Source organism: Crocodylus porosus, unplaced genomic scaffold (assembly GCF_001723895.1).
Source record: "Crocodylus porosus isolate Cpor-Errol unplaced genomic scaffold, CroPor_comp1, whole genome shotgun sequence".
Lineage (NCBI taxonomy): Eukaryota > Metazoa > Chordata > Crocodylia > Crocodylidae > Crocodylus > Crocodylus porosus.
In genome coordinates, this window is record NW_017728918.1 from 12,694,633 (window position 1) to 12,716,346 (window position 21,714).

At 43.8% G+C, this 21,714-nt stretch overlaps 1 protein-coding gene and 1 long non-coding RNA gene across 2 annotated transcripts in view; one reads left to right on the forward strand and one right to left on the reverse strand.

Moving 5' to 3' along the window:
* KLHL29 (kelch like family member 29) overlaps positions 1 to 21,714 on the reverse strand; it is a 473,943-nt gene that overhangs the window by 356,166 nt on the left and 96,063 nt on the right. The gene's annotated exons all lie outside the window — the stretch shown is intronic.
* On the forward strand, positions 6,876 to 8,558 carry LOC109311602. The gene is made up of 2 exons (XR_002101543.1): positions 6,876 to 7,803; positions 8,053 to 8,558. It is a non-coding gene; the product is annotated as an uncharacterized LOC109311602 (long non-coding RNA).

The window sequence follows — 21,714 nt, forward strand, 5'->3', positions numbered from 1 at the left end:
CTCTTCCCAGCAGCTCGCTGCCTCTCTCGCCAAAGAGCAGGCTGTGGTCATGGAAGCCAAAGCCTTCCCGATGACACCAGCTCCGCTGGTTCACTGCATGGATCCTCCTCTCCCTCCTCAGCCCATAGCCCGAGACTGGGAGGATTGACGAAAACACCACCTGAGCTCCCAGACCCCTTTATTACTCTATCCCTCCCTTTATTTCATGAAATAAAATAAATGACAAAGAAGGAAAGAAAAGGAAAAGCCACAAATCCTTCTGATAGTTTTCCTATGAGATTAATCTTGCTTAAATTAGTGCTGTTGTTACTGGTAGCTTACTAAAAGCACCAATGAAAATGAAATGATATTTGAAAAATTGCACTCAGCACCAAGCGTGGGCATAAAAATTAAGGGAAAAAACCCCCACCGAGTGCACTTTCATAAACTGGGAGCTCAAATAATTCAGATGAATGGCTTAAATTTATACAGTGGCAAACAAGTTATATAAATTATTTCCAACTCATTTTCGATTTGCTTCTGTCAGTTGCCATATCGGAATAAAGCATTATCTCCCCTCCGACCAAATGTAATATATAGATAAGTGTACATGTTTGCTATACCTGAGCATCTGTCCCCAAGTCAGTTGGATATCCCAGGGTACAATGTAATTCAACGCCTGTCTTTGCTCACTTCACGGGTCTCGCTCTTGACTGGACAGTTATTAGAAATCAAACAGAATTAGAAGTGGTATTTTTGTGATGTGGGGCGATATTCACCACTGACCAAAGTGAAACTAATAAACTAATTTCACTTAGTGCCTCATGCAGAGCTCAAAAAATGTGAGTCCCAGAGAAGAAAGACAGCAGCTACTTTATCAATTTGTTCCCCAAACCCTCTTGCAATTTATTATCTTTAATTCAATTTTTATTCACAGGACAATTTTGGGGGGGGGGGGGAAACGTTAAGAGTATATGATCCTAGAAGTCTGAGACCTGTGTAGAAATTAAACTTCTTGAGAGGCAATGGATGTTGCCGTACTGTTCAATAAAATACATGGTATTTTACCCTGCCGCTAGCAAATTTATCCAGTAGATGTCAACCCCAGCAAAATATATGTTTAAAGTCAACTTTAAGAGCAACAGCAGTCACTTCAATTTACAGGAGTATATCAGAAAGAAGTTTAATCTTGGAAGGTATCAAATATTTATTATTTTCTACTGTCCTGTCCCATCAGCATGGAATATAGAATTGACCAGAATCATTTCATGATAAGCATATGCAGCCTTTTGAGTCATTTCTTTTTGCTTTTAAAAAAACTTGGCCTGGCTTGTTGGACAAAGAAAAAATTCCTAATACACACTTTATCATTTTCAGGGTAGATTAGAGCAAGGTTTTCAGGGACAGGGTGAGGAAAATGTTATTTGTTGCAAAGCAGCCACTACAAACAGGACCCTCATCCTTACTCAATATAATCTGAAGATGTCTTCTTTCTTGTGACCTTTCACTGCGTGGTTAAGCAATGCAATGATTTCTTGGATTCTGCTCTTTCCTTAAGAAGCTCCTTAGCCTACAACTGTGACCTGAAATTCCCATCCTGACCTCAGGTCAACACATACTTGTTGCTTTTTCCCCCTCTAAATGCACCAAGGACAGTCTGTTGTAAGCCTTTTAGCATTATTACCGCTTAAGCTACTGAATTTGCTGGCAAATTTTAAATCACGCAACCTCCCTCCCCCCAAAAAATCCAACCCTAAAAACACTAAGATCGTATCTGTTGACACATTTTCATTTCTGCTTATTTTTAGATAAAACTTGTGTTTCTAGTCAGCAGCATTTGTATTTGGCTGCCTGGTTCACAGCGGCCACATATTTTATGCATATTACTGTAGAGATTTCATTGCAGTCCTGATTAGCTATTTCAGTTATACGGTTGTGTACAGTGGGGAAAAGAGGTGGGAGACTCTGGATTCTTGGCCTGTTTGATCCCCCTCGCCCCCCTGCCTCCCGCAGTAACATCAGAGGGAAATCCAAATAAGTGTAGAAATGCCTTGTGACAGACTAAACTTGGTACAAAAACCTGCATTATATTATTGGGATAGAAAAACTTACAGGGCAACTAATTCTCATGGTGATCTGACATCAGTAAGTAGACCTACATTTCTGAAAACACTGGGATCTGAGAAGGACGGAGAACTCCAGCAGCTCCTAAGAGAAATATGTGCCTATGGCAGCAGCAGCAAATCTATAGCTTGCTGTATAAATTTTGCACCTCCAGGGAAGCATTCAACACTGGCATGGGTTCAAGTCTGAAGCAGCATAACCTAAATGGCTGTCTGATGTCAGCAGAACAGTCTGAAGCCTACTAGCCTACACAGTGTGCACCTGCTGGCTGGCATCGCTCCGCCTGACATCAGAGCAATGGGCAGCAGGACAGAACGACCAAGACAAACTGAAGATGTGAAACACCTGCTGTGCGCCCAGCCCACAGCACAGGAAGTCACGCAGGAGCTTCCTCACCAGCACCCAACCTCTCAGTGCCACACTCAAGGAGACATGACTTCAGATCTGGAATGAGAGGCTGAAGAAAATATCTAACACCAGAAAAATGGGCATTCCAGCAGCTGAGTCCTTACCACCAGGGGCTGATGAACCATGACAAAGGTGGTGATATCTCAACTGCCTACATACTGGAGTCAGGCACTCCAAGGAACTAATGAAGAAGTGGGGCTATACTATTGATTCAACCACCTGTGACTGAGGCACAGAGCCTCAGACTACGCAACACCTGCAATGCCCGTTGCTTGAAGGCACATATACAATGAAAGACCCTGCAAAAAACAATAAACAAGCAGAGCATGTATAACAAAAGGGTCAAATGTGGTGCAGAGACGCATGAAGCAGAAGAACAGTGCCACTGGAAGTTAGGCCTAAAATACTGTATCCCTACACTACATGGGTCTTAATGTTCCATAGTGTGAAGCGGGTGAAGTCAGAGTTCTTGGTACTATATTAAATGCAAGATCTATATTACACAACTCTGAAAAAAAAGGAACAAAAATACATACAGTATTTGCAATTCCATACACACATGAAAGCTTTAGCAAATCAGTACTGTGAATATTGCTGTATTATAGTTTTATAGTAGGTAGGGTCGGAAGGGACCTGAGCAGATCATCAAGTCCGACCCCCTGCCATGGCAGGAAAGGATGCTTGGGTCAAATGACCCTGGCAAGGTGTCTATCTAGCCTCCTTTTGAAGACCCCCAGGGTAGGAGTGAGCACCACTTCCCTTGGAAGTTGGTTCCAGCTCCTAGCCACCCTGACAGTGAAGTAATGCCTCCTGATGTCTAGCCTGAATCTACGCTCCGTCAACTTATAGCCGTTATTCCTTGTTACTCCCAGTAGTGCTCAGGGGAACAGGGACTCTTCCATTGCCTGCTGGTCCCCCTTGGCCAGTTTACTGATGGCCAACAGATCCCCTCTCAGCCTTGTCTTGTGGAGGCTGAACAGGTTCAGGTCCCATAGCCTGTCCTCGTAGGGCCTGCCCTGCTGCCCCCTGATCATGCGAGTGGCCTCCTCTGGACCCTCGCTATGTTGTCCACATCCCTCTTGAAGTGTGGCACCCAGAACTGGACGCAGTACTCCAGCTGCGGCCTGACCAATGCCGCATAGAGGGGGAGGATCACCTCCTTGGATCTGCTTGAGATGCACCTGTGGATGCACGACAAGGTGCAGTTGGCCTTCCTGACTGCATCCCCACACTGCCGGCCCATGTTCATCTTGGCATCAATGATGACTCCGAGATCCTTTTCTGCCTCTGCACTGATGAGAAGGGAGTTCCCCAGCCTGTAGGTATGCTGCTGGTTCTTTCTCCCTAAGTCAATATTGAATCCCATCTTATGCTCATCCGCCCACCCCTGTGACTTGGCCAGATCCAATTGCAGCCTGTCCCTCTCTTCTAGCATGCCCACATCTCCCCACATCTTAGTGTTACCAGCAAATTTGAACAGGGTGCTTTTCACCCCCTCGTCCAAGTCACTGATGAAGATATTGAACAGTGCAGGCCCGAGGACCAAGCCCTGGAGAACCCCCCTGCCCACATCGCTCCAGGTCGAAAATGACCCGTGCACCACCATTCTCTGGGTGTGGCCCTCCAGCCAATTGGCAACGCATCTGACTGCATAGGCATCAACACCACAGTCTCCTAATTTTTTAATGAGGATGGGGTGAGAGACAGTGCCGAAGGCCTTCCTAAAGTCCAGAAAGACTACGTCCACAGCGATACCTGCGTCCAAGGATTTGGTGACCTGGTCATAGAAGGCCACCAGGTCGGTCTGACAGGACCTGCCTCTAATGAACCCGTGTTGGTTGCCCCTAAGCATACACTCCCCTGCTTGCCCCTTGCAGATGTGCACCTGGATAATTTTCTCAAAGAGATTCCCCAGGATCGAAGTAAGACGAACAGGCCTATAATTTCCTGGGTCCTTCTTCCTCCCTTTTTTGAAAATGGGGACCACACTGACACTTTTTCAGTCCTCTGGCACCACACCAGAGCACCACAAGGGCTCGTAAAGCTGTGCTAGGGGTCCCGCAATGACCTCTGCTAATTCCCTCATTACCCTGGGGTGGAGATCGTCAGGACCTGCTGATGTGAACACGTCCAGTCTCACCAGAAGTTCCCCGACTAGGTCCTCTCTGACCCTGGGCCTGGCTGTGCCTCTCCTGGGACCATCACAGATCCCGGTGGGGGGATGACTTGGTCCCTGCTCAGAAAAATGGAGGCAAAGAAATTGTTAAATAGGTTAACTTTGTCATCTGGTGAGACCACCAGATTTCCAAGCATGTCCTGCAGAGGCCCCATGTTCCCCTGAACCTTCTTTTTACCCCTTATTTAAAAAAAGGATTTCTTTCTATTCTTGATCCAGGTTGCTAGTCCCATTTCCATCTCTGCCTTCCTAACAGTCCCCTACAATCCCAAGCAACGGAGGTATAGTCCTCCCTGGTGATGGCCCCTCCCTTCCACTGGGTGTACGCCTCCTTCTTAGCTTTGAGACTTTCCTGAATGCTTTTGGTGAGTCATGGGGGCTTTTGAGCACTCTTGCACTTTGATCCATGTTGGGATTACCACCCTTTGGGCTTGGAGGATCATCTCCTTCAGGAACAACCACTCTTCTTAGACTCTCAACTCCCCACCCCTCCAGGACCGCAGTGCCTCCCCAACTAGTCTCCTTAGCTCAATGAAATCCACCCTCTTGAAGTCCAGGGCTGCTATCTTGCTGCAGGCCTTTGCCACCCTGTACTGGATGGTGAATTCCAATAGGTGATGATTGCTATTGCCCAGGTGATTGAGCACCCGCAGCCCCCTCACCAGGTTGTCGCTTGTGGCCAGGACCAGGTCTAACAAGGCATTTCCCCTGGTGGGACTGTGTACCTCCTGGGTTAGATGGAGGTTCTGTAACACTAGGAATCTATGTGAGCGGTCAGACCTGGCGGACTGCTCTCTTCCCAGCAAATGTCCGGCATTTAACATTTAAGTCACCCATGATGACCATATCCTTTGACTTAACTGCCTTCGCAAGCTGACCTGATAATTCCCGGTCTAGCTCCTCCCCCTAGTTGGGTGGTCTGTAATAGACCCCCACCGTTTAGTCCCTTTCCCCCCGATCCTCTTGTATTCTGACCTAGAGCACTTCAGTCTGCCTCTCCTCTGACCCAGTGCTGCTCAATGAGGATGTGAATTCTTCTTTGACATAGAGCGCCACACCCCTGCCTTTCCTCCCACCACACCCCCACCTTATACTTAGGTTAAAAGCAAAGTACAGACTTTTATCACGGGGTGGGCAATTATTTTGGCTGAAGGGCCACTTAAACAGTTTTGGTGAGCAGTTGAGGGTAGCCCTGTGACAGATGCCCTGCCCCCTGGCCACCATCTTGGGATCAGAAGTCCCACCCTCTAACCCCTGACCTCTGCCACCAAAAGTCCCTCCCCTCGCCCCAGAAGTACTCCATTTAGGAAGGAGGCTCACCATCATGGAACTGGAAAAAAAGCCAAAATATATACTAAAAATCAAACATCCACAATAACATATTTTAATTTTATTTAAAAAAATATTTTTGTCCTGATCTGTGTTTGTATCATGTATATAGTGGTGATTGCATAATACCGCAAAATAAAGTCTTACGCTTGCATATTGCGGGGGTGTGAAGAGTGAGGGCATATGGGTAGGTGGGTATGGGGTTTGTGGGGTGATGTGAGGGTGTGTACGTGAACGTGTGTGTATATGGAGTGTGGGGGCATGTGTGGATGTGGGAGGGAAGGTATGGGGGGTTTGTGGGGAGTGTTTGTGGGGATGTGGGGTGTGGCTGGGTGTGTGGAATGTGAGGGTAGCTGGGGGCGTGGGGGTGGGGTATGCATGGATGTGTGCGAGTGCATGTGTGTGGTGGGGTGTCCTGACCTGGCATGCCCCATATCTGCTCCAGACTCACCTGCTTGTGCTAAACAACAGCAGCAGCAGTGCCAGCCAGATAGAAACTGCTGCACAAGGGAAAAGCAGCCTCTCCCCTTTGCTGCTGCCCAGCTCTCCCTGCTTCAGCTTCTCAGAGCCTGCTCTGGGTTACCCTGAGGCTCCGCCGTGCTGCCACCCAGCGTGGGCTCTGGGTGGCTGTAACAGGTAGCACTGGGCAGCAGTGAGGGGGAAGGGCCACTTCCCCTCATGGTGAGCAGCAGCTTCTGTGCAGCCAGCACTGCTGCTGTTTAGCATGAGCAGGCGAGTCCAGAGCAGGTGCGGGGCGTGCCAGGTCAGGGCTGTGGTGTGGGTCCCCACCAGTACCATGAGGCTGAGACCAGCAGCAGTGGAAGATGGAAGAAGCTGCCACCACCTGGTCTGCCTAGAAAGGCAGTCCAGCTGCAGAGCTGCCCCAGCCCTGCTGCATGCCCAGGGGACAACAGGACACACCATGGCCAGGCAGTTCCTGGGACAGGTGGGACCAAAGGACCCGCTGCAAGTCGTATTTTGCCCGCCCCCGTTTAGTAGGTGCATCAGTATTTCATTTCCTTGAATGAAAAATGAAGTGTGCTGATGTTCCCAATGGTACTCAGAAAACTGAGGTTCCTGAAGGTTCCTTGCTCCTTGGCGCCAGATAGTCAAATCTGGGGGCAGAAAATAATTTTTCTTCTAGGCCACAATGGCAAGGATGGTGGTGGGGTATGTGTGTGCATGGGGGGTGAGAAGAGATTGCCTCTATAGTTTGGGGCACTACAAGGAGCCTCCTTTAAGGATCCTGTAAGCATACAGAAAATAATTATTTCTCTGCCAGTATTGGCAGTGCCCTCACCTCCCATTTTTAGTCTATAAAATTCTGCAGGGTGTTTCAGGTGTTTTGCCTTATAGCTGTATGTGAAGGCTATAGTGTTAGGGATTTTGGGGATTCCTGGGATAAATGTTTGCCTGAAAATACATATGGGACTGGACTTGATGGTTCAGGAGGCTCCTTTCAGTCCGATCTTTCTACACTCCTAATTCTTTTCACTACCTGTCAACCTCTTTCCTGATTCTGGATGGAAGCCAGGCCAACAGTATGCCTTTTGGTTCATTCAATCAGACCCTTTGCATTTTGCAGAATGACTCAATCATTTCCTTCAGCCTTATTGATTCATAGATTGTGAAGATTGGAGAGCATAGAAACCATTTTGATCAAGTCTTACTTTCTGCATGATACCGGCTGCACAACCCTCACGTGGTAACTTGTGAATCCCAACACCCTGGGGATGAACAAGAGCATTTCACCTTGCAAGACTGTTCTCCATCTATCTAAACTGCAGGTGAATAGCTGGAAGGCTTGTGTCTCCAGAAAAACCTCTGCATTAATCCATTCCAGTGACCAAACAGTCTTTCTCGTTGAGGTCTTCTTCCTTAATAATTAGACTAAGTGACTCTTTCCTCAGCTTCAAACCATTCAGTCTGAAAGCTTACTATCGCCTTTCAAAAGGGTTGACTAACTCCCTTCCAGGTATTTACGTCTCTGAGCTTTTGTTGTTTCTGTTCTTTCTTCTTTCCTGTCACCTTCACAGCAACTGGGAAGATTTTTAATATAACCAGAGTGAGAAAGGAGAAAAAGCTGCTCTGTCCCAGCAGCTAGAACAAGGTAAAACTGGACAGAGCTTGACCTCCAGTCGGAGTCTGAAACCAAATGATAGACCCTGCTGAAGTTCCAGGCACAGCCCCGATGAAAAATCAGGGTACGCATCATGAAGGCCAGGCACCTTTAATCCCCAGCAAAGTAAATGACACTCAATTCTAAATTACTTCATAAAACACACTAACAAACAGCAAAAGAAAGGATGATCTTGTGAATAATCAGGGCCTTCTGTCAATATTCCTATACCATCCTGGGTAAGTCAGTTTGCTTCCCTGCATATTAGGTTTCCTGTTTATAGAATGAAGATAATAATATTCGTCTACCTCACAGGAACACTGCCAGGATAAATTATTCACATATGTGCAATATTCAGTTCAATGATGATAAACACAATAGGGAATAAAGCCTATAAATAATAAAAAGTACCCTTTGTAGTAACTCATTTGAGTCTACTTCTCATTTGGAAGACTTATGCAAAATTCCCTATTTATTGTCCAATTTTTGATCTATGCATAGTTTTAGTTTGGCTGTTATTTATCCATTTCTTTACATTATTTACAGCCCATCAAAAGTGAATGAACCACTCTCCAGAACACAGCTTCTAAACTCACTCTGATATGGTGCTATATCAGTTGCTTTACTGAATATAGTCTACATCGCCTTTATCTTCTAGGTCAGTAATGACATCCAACAGGGCTTACGGTCTATCTGGCATATATTTCAGAATAATGTTTGTCTATTACTAAACATCTTTCTTCCAAACACTCAAATACTGGCTCCACTACATGCATGAATACTGTGGTCAGGCTCAGCAGATTCACTTATTCAGAAGTCTCCTTGTTCTTCTTTGATGCCCTTCTTAGCAGCAGGTACCTAACTTTATCTCTTTTCCAGTCAGGTACATCTCCTAAATCCTATGATTTACTGCTGTTTATTCCCAGTGGTTCCAAGATTTCCTCTTCCAATTCTTTAGAGATGAACTCTCAGGTGCATTTCATTCAGCAGGATCGATAGACAGAATTTTGTCAGATCTTCTTTCATCATTTCTTTGCTTTGCTTTTGACAGCTGATGTCTCTTGCAAAATGCTCCTACATATGGTTCTTCAGTTTCCTCATATTTTAAAATAATGATAAGAATTTTTGTAGTGCACTTTACAAATATTAAATAATTAATCCTTGTTATTCTCAACCCCATTTTACAAACAGGAAACAGGCACAGAGGTCAAGCAATTTCGCTTCAAGCCACATTTCTAGCCCCACACCTGTCAGTGATTTGCTTACTGGAGCTCTCAGTTCCATGCTCAAAGCTAGACTGTCCTGGTGGTTTCAGATGATTTATATAACATATGATTTACCATCCTGTAGGTACAATTTTTTGAGTCATTTTGGATGTTCTGAAGTTGGGAGAAAGAATGACAGTGGCAGGAATAAAATGAACAAAAAAAAAAGGACACCAGAAAAACCCAAACAGGAAACAGCAGCCCCTAAAACTGTCCAGATGGTATCTGTGACCTTTGTACTCTGAAGTTGTCTAGTACTGTCCCACAGTGACAGCTGCAACAATGCCAGCAGAATGACCAACTTCACGCACAGGGACACTATAAATGTAGATGAACAGCATTTAGTAAAAAAAAATTCCTAAAAATAGGTAGTTTCCCAACCATTACCTAAACCAAAGCCACAATCCTTCAAGCTAGAGAAGAATTTGAAATTTAAAAAACCAAAGTATGTTTCAAAATGGCTACACTAAAGAGCTTTAGCACTTGATAAGAAGATTACAGTATATTCAATTGCACGCAGCAAAAGCCTTTTAAAATAAAGTACAGAAATACTGAAGCTAGGTGTTTGCAACAAGATAACAAGAAGCTAATGGGCTATTTGAGGAGGTGTACCTTGCTGCATTCAGGCTTCCAGGAACCTGTCATATTTTAAAATGAGAATAATGAATACTTTTTTTTTTTTTTAATTTCAGCAATTTTTTTTTTATGCAGGCAAACAAAGACTGCATGTAACATTAACTGTGTATGCCTTCATGAACAGGCTTCTATGAGAACAAGAGAACACTGTGAAGCTGGTACTGTAGGTCCATTTTATTGCAACTAAAAGAACTTTCTAACCCTAAAAGAAAGCTTATCCATTATCTATCGATGGGCTTACAGAGCCAAAATATATTATTTGGCACCCACTCACTATTCATAGAACAGCCTAATCACCTCATGATTCTGCGGAAGTTTCTTATTGAAATCCCATCTGTAAGCCAAGAGCAAAGACAAATTCAGCATCAGAATCAGTGGCAGACAGCACCCTGCTCCTTTATAGTGACCACAAGACTTTATATGCAGAAGACCTCTTTTTTGCTCATGTACAATTGACCATCTGCTATACAAGTTTCCCTGGCCAACCATGGTTTTGCCAACCACAGTTGAGTATCCACACTTAATATTCTATATACTGTTTTGGCTACCACGGTACACAGTTTTGAGTAACCACGGCTTTCCATGGCCATGCGTCAGCCCGCCACCTGCCATTTTTCCCATAAGCCTTTTGTCTTGCCAACCATGGTCTTGCCAACCATGGGAACTTTCAGGAACCTGACCCCAGTGGTTGGCAAGGGAAACCTGTACTGTCTCTACTAGACACTGGAGTGCTAACACTCATGGAGCTACTCATCTGGAGAACACCTACACAAATAAGATGCTGACAATGGAAAAATCTACTCAAGGGCAAAAGAAAACATGGACTTACAGGATTGGAAAGGACCTCATTGGTCACCTAGTTCAATTCTCTATGTAGGTGCAGGGTGCACTATACCTAAACCATCCCAGGCAGATGCTGATCCAGTCTCTTCTTGCAAGTCTCCAATGAAAGATTCCACAGCTTCCCTCAGCACCTTGTAACACTAACTGTTGTAACAGCAAACAAGCAAGGATACACATAAAAATATATGTAATGGTCTACATCAGTGGTTTTCACCCTTTTCCATTTGCAGACCCTGAAAAAATGTTGAGCGGAGATGTGGACCCCTTTGAATTTTAAGTGCAGGTATTCACATTTTTTGATTAATCATAGTCATCTTTTGCAGACCCTTTAGACATAGTCTGCAGACCACAGGTTGAAAACCACTGCTCTACAGAATCCTTTTCTCAGACAGCCAAGTCTAGACAAGGTTGTTAGTTGTAGCCATGTTGGTCTAAGGACATAGGCAGGCAAGGTTCTTTGAGTAGATGTCTAGACAGGTTATTTATATGGCCCCATCACTGCAGCATCTGAATATCTCACAATCCTTAATGAATTTACCCTTCAAGAATGCCAGATCCACAGAACCAGAGAGAGAGCCAGCAAAGGGGAAGGTAACTTCATAGCCTAGTGATGAGTGCACTTTCCCAGGAGGGGAGGAGTCCTGGATTCCAGTCCTGCTGCTTATACACTTGGCTTTTTCTTTTTCACACTATCTCCCTTTCTTTCTAATCACGTAAATCTTGTGTTCCTGGCTGCAGTGGCACAGCTTTAACAGAAAGGGTAGAAACTACTCCAGGTCAGCAATTTCCATAGCCTGCTGGTTAAGGCATTCTCCTGGGAGATTTGAAAGTCTGAATCCTCTCAGGACTAAGAAGTTACAATCCAAGCTTCTCACCAATCCCAAATTCTAGGCTATGTCTAGCAACTAGACATCCACAGGTAATCTTCTACCTGTGCTAGGTCAACCTCACTGTAGGATACCGTCTATGATCCGCACTTGCCTACCCTCTAAGGAGGTTCTGTCCCAAAACATGATAGCCCTAGTCATAATGTTGATGCTGACTGAGGGAGAGGGATAAAAAACCAAGCAGGGATATATGCTATTACAGCTTCTTCATCGCTTCTAGGGACCTACTGAATTCACAGCCGAAGTTGGTTGCGTGGCAGCTCCCTTAATATTGCAGGTTCTCCTCCCCAGTTGGTGGAAGGGCCCCGCCATTTCCTCCTGATCAGCAGGGGGGTGAAAACTGTGGTTTTAAATATGGCACCATTTTTGCCTCCCAGCCAGTCAGCAGCACGGCCACTGGGGCCCCTTGGCCAATCAGCAACAGGGGATGGGGAGTGCATGGGAGAACCTGCAAAATTAAAGATGCTGCCGTGAAGCCCACTTCCGCCGTGAATTTGGTAGGTCCCTAATCATCTCTGCTAAGTGGCTTTTGTGTAGGCTTTGTCACAAACTAAATCTGCTTCCCCATCCAGACAAACACTCAGAGGGATGGCACTCCTACCGCCCCTGTTCTTTGGGACAAAGCCAGGCTCATACAGAGCCAGGGAGCCCTCCATATCTTACTGCAGAGCCCATGTGCTCAACCACTGCATAGACTGAATGATTCCAAGTTACTGGTCAGACAGCAGCTTTTCTTACCACCTTTATTTCCAAGATTATAGGATTTACACAGATGCTGGTAAAATATTTTGTAGCACTACCATAAAAGAATATAATGTTTAGAAAAGCTGTCTCATTATAATAGGTAGCTTTTTTGTGGTAAATCACACTGACCAGCTAAAGTACAGGTTACTGTAAAGTCCATACAATTCATGTTGTGCCAGTAATGTGCATAAGAAAAAAAAATCCAATTTCACCTAGGACTGTAATACATTTAGGAAAGAAACTGAGATTTAATTCCTTTGAGAAAAAAATATTCATGCAGTCAATTTTTTTTTTTTTAAAGGAAATATAACTGTGCAATCCTTTCATCTATGGAAAGACCTTTAACACAAAATTTAAGCATTTTTCAGAAACCAATGAAGCACAGATGTCCATAGTATCTGATTTTTAATCTTGCGGCATTGTTTCTCTGAAAAGTCCAATAAAACTTTACTACCCTTCTCCTTTGCAATGCACATAGTTTAAAAGGTGACCTGAAAAATTATTCAATATAAGAGAGTTGTAGTAATGCACACTGAAAGTCTTGGGTAACTAGTGAAAAGTCACATTTGGCACACTGAGGTTTAAATACTAAACTCACACTCATGGGAGCTGTTAAAATAATCATAAAACAGGGCCAAGCAAAACCTGGCCTACAGACTGTGAGCAACTTGCGACATTGTCCTTCGTAGCCCATGCTAGAATTAGATCTTTTGATTGTATGTGGCCAGCTGTTTATACTGTATGTGCCTCCTGTAACACTACTGGAAGTGCGGCAGCCCAAGCTGGGAATACACCACCTCAGTATAGCATCACTACTGGCACATATGCAACCCCCGCAGTGAGGCAGCTGCACTTCTCATGCTTCAGAAGTCGGTTCTATGTGCACGACCTCCTTAATACGAAGTAAGGTCACCACCTTGGTGCATTTGCCATGCTGCAGTAAATAGCTCTGTGACCTCCATGCATTGCCTCACTCTTAGTTTGGCCCCAAGTTTGCATAGCATGGTCATAAATAAAAATGTCTCAGTGTCCCTGCTCACTGCAGTCCTTAGAATTGGCTGCCACATCCACGGTGTTTGGGATGCTGAGCAGAACACATTTCAGTTCTCTCCTAGAGACCTGGCACCTTTTGACTCCAGCTTCCCTTGCCGGTCTACCTTTATAGCTTTACCATTTGTACTGAATCAAGTTCATGACTGGCTCTTCAGGCAACTTCAACAACAGCCTGGTTTCTATTACTCACTGCCACAGTAGGAAAACAGTAAAAACTCTCTCTCTCTCTCTCTCTCTCTATATATATATATATTTATAAATAGATAGATGTATATAAAGAGAAGAATTAAAATCTTAAACAGAAAATGTCCAGGGTTTAATATAAAAAAAAACATGAAAGCCAAATACTGTAAATTAATTTTTTTAAGAGAGAAAGTTAAAAAAAATAAATAGTCGGGGGTGCTACTAAGATTAGGCCCAGCTAGGTTTTCCCTCTTTGAGCACCCCTGAACCCCAGCACAGCAAGTGCAGGTGAGGTTTCATTAAGGACTAGCAGACATGACACTGCTTTCTGCAGACTTCATCCTGTTCTTACTGACTCATTCACTTCAACCCCCATCTGCTCTCACACAACCTCGTACAGTCGCACTCCTATACTGACCCTCCATGCTCCCTTCACTGCCTGCCCCTTCACCACATTCCCACTTACTTTCTCTTCCTTCTCTTATAGTTTTAATTAGCTGATTACCAAACCTCACCCGAGATCCTTAAAAAAGCAAAAAACAACAATGACTACCCCCTGCCCTCCAACAAAAATTTTAACTGAACATGATGTCTACAAAGCTTTTCCCTTTCCACTCGTTATATTCTTTCCCATACACTTTTTTCACTACTATTACTTCGTACATATACAGATAAACATGGGGATCTCATGGTACAAGGAGGTTCTGCTACCTTGTTGGCATTAAATAGGAAAGAAAACCTCGTTAATGTCTGTACAGGGAGGTAGGGAAACGAGGTGGGGAAATCAATGATGAAACACAAAAGGACAAAACTATTATAACCATTAAGCTTCCAAGAGGGTATTTTGACTAATGCAAATGAAAAAGGATGCTCCATTGTAAATGAGTAACTTGACAATGGGCACATCTATATGTCAGCTTTAATGCGCATTAGCCTATTTTAATGCACATTAAAGCATCACAAAAAACATATTCATTAGCTTACATGCATTAAAACAGGCTACTGTGTATTTTTCTAATACCTCACAATGGAGGTGCTAGATTTAATACGCATTACTTAAACCACATTTAATGAACGTGTAGACGTGCCCAGTATTGTTTAAAATTTTAAATCTCTTGTCCTGTAGCAAATGTTTGACAATTCCCCACAACATTCATTATGCTTTAAAATTAATTTATCAGTTTTGTAGGCAGAGTTTCAGCAGTAACCAAGAAAAGGAAAACCCACAGCTGTCACCACAACACCTACCGAATTTATGGAGTTGAACTTACATGCAGTAGAGATTTAGGTCCAACTGACAGGCCAAGAAATATGCCATTACTGCTTTGCAAGTACCCAAAAAGCATTGGCTCTTAGCAGAATGTTTTAAAATGATATATACTAATTTCATCATCACCCTTGCGGTGTGTTCCTACACATCACTTACTTGCAATTCTGTGTTATGGCTAAAAGACAGATTTTCATTTTACTTGTTCTCTTAAAGCCAAAATGTACATTAAGACACCATTTTTCAGGGACAGGAGCAGAAGCAGATCTAGGATGTTACAGAGGGAGATGTGGCAGCAGCAACCAGTGCTGCAAGGCTGGCTGCACCCTTGCTCCCAACCTTCTCCCTCACCTCCCCCCCTTACTGGGGCAGGGACACTGCACTGAGGGAGCAGCAGTCAAACATTTTTTAATTCCCTTCCTAAGCGGGTAAGAATTGCAACCCCTTCCCCTCTTGGCTTCGAGACACACCCTCTCCACTCCCCTTCCCCCTTCTCCCCACTGCACAGGGGCAAGAGGAGCTCCACAGCTGCTTCTGATGGGCTGTGCAAAGCCAGGCTGAGCCTGGGACAGTGGCAGTGGACAGGCAGGTTCCCTCTCCCTGTGCTTGGCGCAGGGAACACCCGGGGGATCAGGCAGGGAGGAGAAACCTGCCCGCCTACCTGCTGCTATCTCTGCTGCTGCCCTGGGCTCAGCCCAGCTGTGGTGGGACAGAAACTCACCTCACCATTAGGACAGCAGGGACAGAGGCAGCAGCAGGCTGGGGAGGGGAGGGAAAGGATATGGGCATACCTCTGAGCATGGAGGAGAAGGGAGATTTCTTATCTTCTTTGTGGACTCAAAGTTCCTCCTATTCCTCCTGCTGTGTGGTCAAGAAAGAGGAGCAGGGGGCGGGTGGGGTCTGACTGCACCACTGCATTCCCTCTGGGTGCCCCCCTGGACAGCAGAGGGATATGGAGTCACACTGCCCCAAGCAGGAGGTTGAGAAGGGAGCGTGTGCCCTCAGGGGCTTGCTTGTTCCAGCCACAGAGCCTCTCCTTGAGGCAGTCTTGCCAGCTTGTGAAAAGTGCTGAAAACATAGGCAAAAGTCTTAAATTTGCCTGTGTTTGATGGGAAGGCAGTGCAGAGAATAGAACACCAGGGTGGGGTGCTTTTGGCAGCCTGTTTTGCTAAGTAGGTGGGCTGCTGCATTCAAAGCCAATTACAGCTCGACGTTTTCTTCCCGAGGTAAAATGCACTGTACTATAGCTACGGCTGTTCTTCCCTTCCCCACGTCTGTGTTTACTGTGGCTGTTCACTTTTACTGTTGGCAAGGGGGATGTTTAATAAAGCAGGCCATTCCCTAGTTACAAATACTGTATATCATCGTTTGGTGTATATACACATATGGTATGAAATATAACACTGTTAAAAGTCAAATCAAATCCTGGCAGAAATTTCTGATGGCAGTGCTATAAAAAAAAAGCGTCAGGGCAAAATACAGCTCACAACATACTGATATGCATAGGGAGAGAGGAAAAAAAGACAAAAGTATGAGTCTTACGGCTGAAGTTCTGGATGGCTGTAACCGCTAGAGTTACCGTCTTTCTGCGCTCCCCACCCTAAATTAATGGTTTGGTTTTCTTCCCTGGGTTGCACTGCTATGCAAATGCAGCCATTTGCACTAAAAAAAAAAGCCACTACAACCTGGCTCTTGATCTGGGTTTGAATTTCATACAGCACCAAGCTTCAAGGGTGTTCAGATCTGGGGGTTTGCTGAAGTCCCATCTCTAATTAAGGTAATTTATTTTTTCATGTGTGTTACCTGAGACTGCTGATGTTGCTTTAGGTCATACGTGCCATGCTTCAAACTGCTTTCTAATACACTTAATTGTGCCACAATGATATCTCCAGCTTATTATTATTACAGAAGCGATAGGGTCATGGTATTGTCTCTAAAATACTTCTGTAATGGAGTGGATTAATTTAATGAGTGCCATGTACTGCAGAGGAAGTGACAATTACTTGATGTTTTGTTACAATTAAGACTCATTAGCCACTGACTTTTTTCCTAGATGTCTGACACCACAACATATACATCTCAGACATAAAAGTTCCAACTTTCTTTCTAGTCTCTTTCTATAAAAACAAGAAAAGTAGGAATGAACTAGGCCAAGTATTCAATTGCTTATTGCTGGCCTACTTTAAGAACATCATACACAATCCCTTGTGAGAACTAAGAAAAGAACACAAAAATTAATACAGCTGGTGGTCAATAACAAGATGAGGCTAATATTTTAGGCTAGACTATATTAGGCCTTCATTAATGCTAAAGTTTCTGGGAAATCACCATCTAACCCAGATGGTCTAGACCCTAAATGCTTGGCACATTTTGTAAGACAAACTCAAAGGGAAGAAACCAAGGCGACTCTGGATAAGCTAAGCCTCAAGGTAACTTCCAATCCTATGATTCTATAGACAAGTGGCCTTAGCTGCATTAAAAGGTAGCGAAGTCGAAGTACAGTTTTAGGAATGCAGCTGAAACATACCATCACCAGACTAAGGCATGATTAATCTCCAATCACAAGTAACAGAATAATGAACTACACTGAGGGACTAGGGTACTGGTTTTCAAATATTCTGGAATTCAACCTAAGTTTTAAGATTGCATCAAGGCCAGTAACCAGCTCACTAGCTTCTCCCCTTACACCAAGAGCTTTACTGCCTAATATGCTCTGTTGCAAATGGGAGACATTTTAAGACAATTTAAATCTGTAAACCTTTGGTGGAAGGATAACTCAATTCTTCTTCCTCTACAAATCTTTGAACACCCAGCAAACTCCAGTGTTTTGATAAAGTGAAATCTTTTGCTTCCTGTAAAAACAACAACTTGTTTTGAATGAATGATGAGGACTAGAATATTAAACACTTTTTTTAAAAGCCTAAAAAGGATATTGTCATCTTAGTTTAGGCTTCAAGGGTTTGGGGTTTTTTGGATGAGAAGATGGAAGAATACAGTGAGCTCCAGATTAAGATCTAAATATTTTCAGGAAATTAAAAAGGAAAATGATCAAAATTGCTTTTTATGAATTAAACATTCCTGTATAATGTTGGGTGCCCAGACATAACAAAAAATATGCTTTGGCAGAATAACCAAAAGTTAAATTTACCAGCCAGAAAGCAAAATGACAAAACTAACTGCATTGTCTCCAATCTAAGTAAAAGCCAAATGGTACGAATGTAAAAGCTAAATAGTATCAAAAAAACAAATCTGATTTAAAATATTTCAGTTTTGATAAACTGAGATTATTAACAACTAGAAGGATTGTTTTTAAGACAAATGTCTTAACAGTAAGTCCCATTTATACTCAACTGTCCTATGTTTTTAAAACGGGGTGCTCGACCCCAGCCTGTGGAGTAGTGTCATCTGGCCCATGGGGATCCCCATGGAGCTGAATATTTGGTGGCAGAGAAGCAATAGCAACAACTGTCACTTCTCTGCTGCCAAATTTTCAGAACCTGTGGGGAGTCCCACCAGCTGAATAATGCGGTCCTGCATGCTATATCAGGTGCTCAGGCAGAGGCAGTGCAGGGCCCAATCCTGGTGCACTGAGCCAGACAGAGGCAGCACGGGCTGATCCCATCATGCTAGAGTAGGTGGAGGCAATGCAGGACTGACTGGGGCAGTTGCATGGGGACGGCAGAGGAGCATGGAACCTGATCCTGGCAAGGCAGTGCGGGGTCTGATCCTGGCCTGTAGGCTACCCCCATGCCAAAAGCTAGAGATTTTTTAAGTGATTTGTGAATCCACCCTTAGTTTTTCTTTGTGCAAAAAAACTTAAAGAAATCTTTCAGAATTATTAGTTAAACATAAGTAAGGATCTAACAGTGCAATAGCGCAGTATAGAAATACACCAAAGACAAGTTGCAACATCTATGGTTAAGACTGGGGGCAAAAAAACCCCTTTCCAAAAACAGTAAGACAAAAATAAGGGAAGTTTCTTGTCCAGCTTCAAGACTTTAAAAGAAAATAGAAAAAAGGGGGAAAAATCAATACAACTTCTTGTTGTTTTCTGTGCGAATTCAGCATGCTTTTGACACGTGCATCCTTGCCAAGAGAGACACAAAAACAGGGTGAATTGTCAGTTTCCAACTGATGCTACCTATGACTTCCCCAGATCGACAGCTCAAGTCATGGTAGTCTTAAGATGTGAGAAGAAAGCAAATACTGGAGGAGGCATAAGGGGTGACTCAGCAGGGGGGACCAACAGCCTTAGACCCAATCATTCCAAAGCAAAAAATATCATGGGATGAGGACTTTGCAGTTTTCTGTATCCTTAGGCTCTCCAAAGTCACATTTACATACCTTTGGCAGAAAATACTTTCTCCAAAACTATTCCTAGAATATAACTTTTAAACTACGCATGAGAATCAGAGCAGACTTGATTAAGTGTGTCTGCGCCACGTTCTAATTAAAACACTCCAGAGTGGCTTTGTTGTCACATGTATATGCCCCCACAGGTTTAAAAATGGCTACTAGGGCACTTGGGCTAAGAGAAATTACACACAAACTAGTTTAAGTGATCAGAAACTGGTTTAAGCCTGTAACAGAACAGAAGTTCAGTGTGCATAAACCAGTTTCAAAATGGTTGAAAATGGTATAAGATAAACCTGGCTGAATATTGTACCAGACTTAACTGATTTGGGTCCAGCTGGTTTATGAAACTTCTGTCCAAGACCCCTTCCTGGTTCAAGTTAAATCACAGTCCCCCAGCATCCCAGCATGCTTTCCAGCCCTGGGCTGTGCTGTGCTGTCTGCTCCAGAGAGCAGGGCTGCCCCTAGCTTGGGCAGTGATCCCTAGCCCTCTGTTCCCTAGCTGGGGCAGTGAGGGCTGGGACTGCTCCCTGCAGGCAAACCCCAGCTGGGGTTGGGGGCCAGGAAGGAGGGTTAAACACCCCTTCCTACACTCAAACTTACTGCTGGCTATGAGTAGGGTAGCCATCATAGAGGGCAGTCTGGTTGTCCTCTGATCTTTATTTAAACCTTGTTGAGTAAGGTTTAGATTAAGAGTCCTGCAGCCATTTTTAAACCCACAAGGTTTAAAAATACTTGCATTAAAGACATTGTGTAAAAAGCACACAGACAGTGAGGCATTTTAATTAGAGTGGTTCTCTGGGAACCACTCTGTATCGGCAGCTTTAGTTACCAATGATCTTAACTGAAAAAATGTAGATTACGGGCAGAAGTGGTGTTTTATATTTTTCTCTATACACTATCATAATGGATGTCTGTGTGCTTTTTACACAATGTCTTTAATGCAAGTATGGTACAAACTGAAACAAATTTTAGTGTACTAACCTATTATTTTGCTGACTTAAAAGTCCCCACTTCATTCTTTACTCAACTGAATATGACCAGGTATATAAGCAGATCATAACTATGTAAGAACCTCTAGAGGTGCAAGCAAGTGTAAACACCCTATGAACAACTACTTGAATTATGGGTGAAGTGACAATTTGAACTCTTAAGATTTATTTATTTTTTGGTGTGGTTCAGGTCAAACCCTGAATGTCTCTTTATTAAGACTTATTTTAACTTTTTTAAAGTTTAGAACACATACGTAATATCCATTTCCTCATTTGTGATACTGGGAAAAAAAAGGAGAGTGGGTCACAAATCGCAATCACATTATCTCATGATCTCCATAACAGCCCTGTAAAATATGGATAGTAACAGCTTGGTAAATCATCAATCATTGCTTTAAATGTTTCAGAGGTCAGTTCAGTACTAAGACAATATATTTTTTTTTACTAGCCCAACACTATAGGCCCCTGAGGTCCATGAAAAACTCCCATTTAATAGGAGCTGGACAGATCATAAATTCATCGACTAGGAAGAAAAATTTCTGGAGTCTAAATGGTCACAGGAACATTCCCTTTTTTGTAATTAGGAAAATGACGAGAAAGATTTTAAAGGTGCTGACCACATTTAAAAAAATAAGCCCCAAGTCTCTCACCTGCAAGTGTCAGTTATTTGTAGTGAGATTGTCAATTAAAGGGAGAGACCTAATGATAATGATTATGTTAAATCTGATGTACATAATCACGAATTAACAATATTTCTACACAAGTCGCACCGATAATCGTATTTGTCTTATTTCACAATTATATACAGTGTGTCACAGAGAGCCCCCTTACATACACTTAAAAACTTGTATCCCAAGAGATTTCATAGATTTCATAGACATTGGGGCTGGAAGGGACCTCGGGAGATCACCGAGTCCAGCCCCCTGCCCAAAGGGCAGGAAGTCAGCTGGGGTCATAGGATCCCAGCAAGATAAGCATCCAAGAGATGCAAAGCAGTTCACGACTGGCACTTCAGGTGACTTCAGCAACAGTCTGCTTTCTCTTACATGCTGTGTGGCATGGCACTGTTGATGCCTGCCACTTCAAGGGCTGAGCCAAACAGCCAGCTTGATTACAGGCGCCATTTTAGGACTCTGGCCACCTATATAAACAGAGCAGTTTGCTGCTGGCAGGCCAGGCAGAAACACTGCCTGGCGGAAAGGCTGTATGAAACATCTTGGAGGTAAGGGCAGAAGCCTAAAGGGATGGTTTGGAGGCTCCTGGTCCTGGGCATGACCTAAAACTGCACTCTGCCAGGAGTGGGTGGCCTGGTGGGGCTCCCAGTGGCCCCAGTGAAAGGGGGTCGAGATGTGGAGC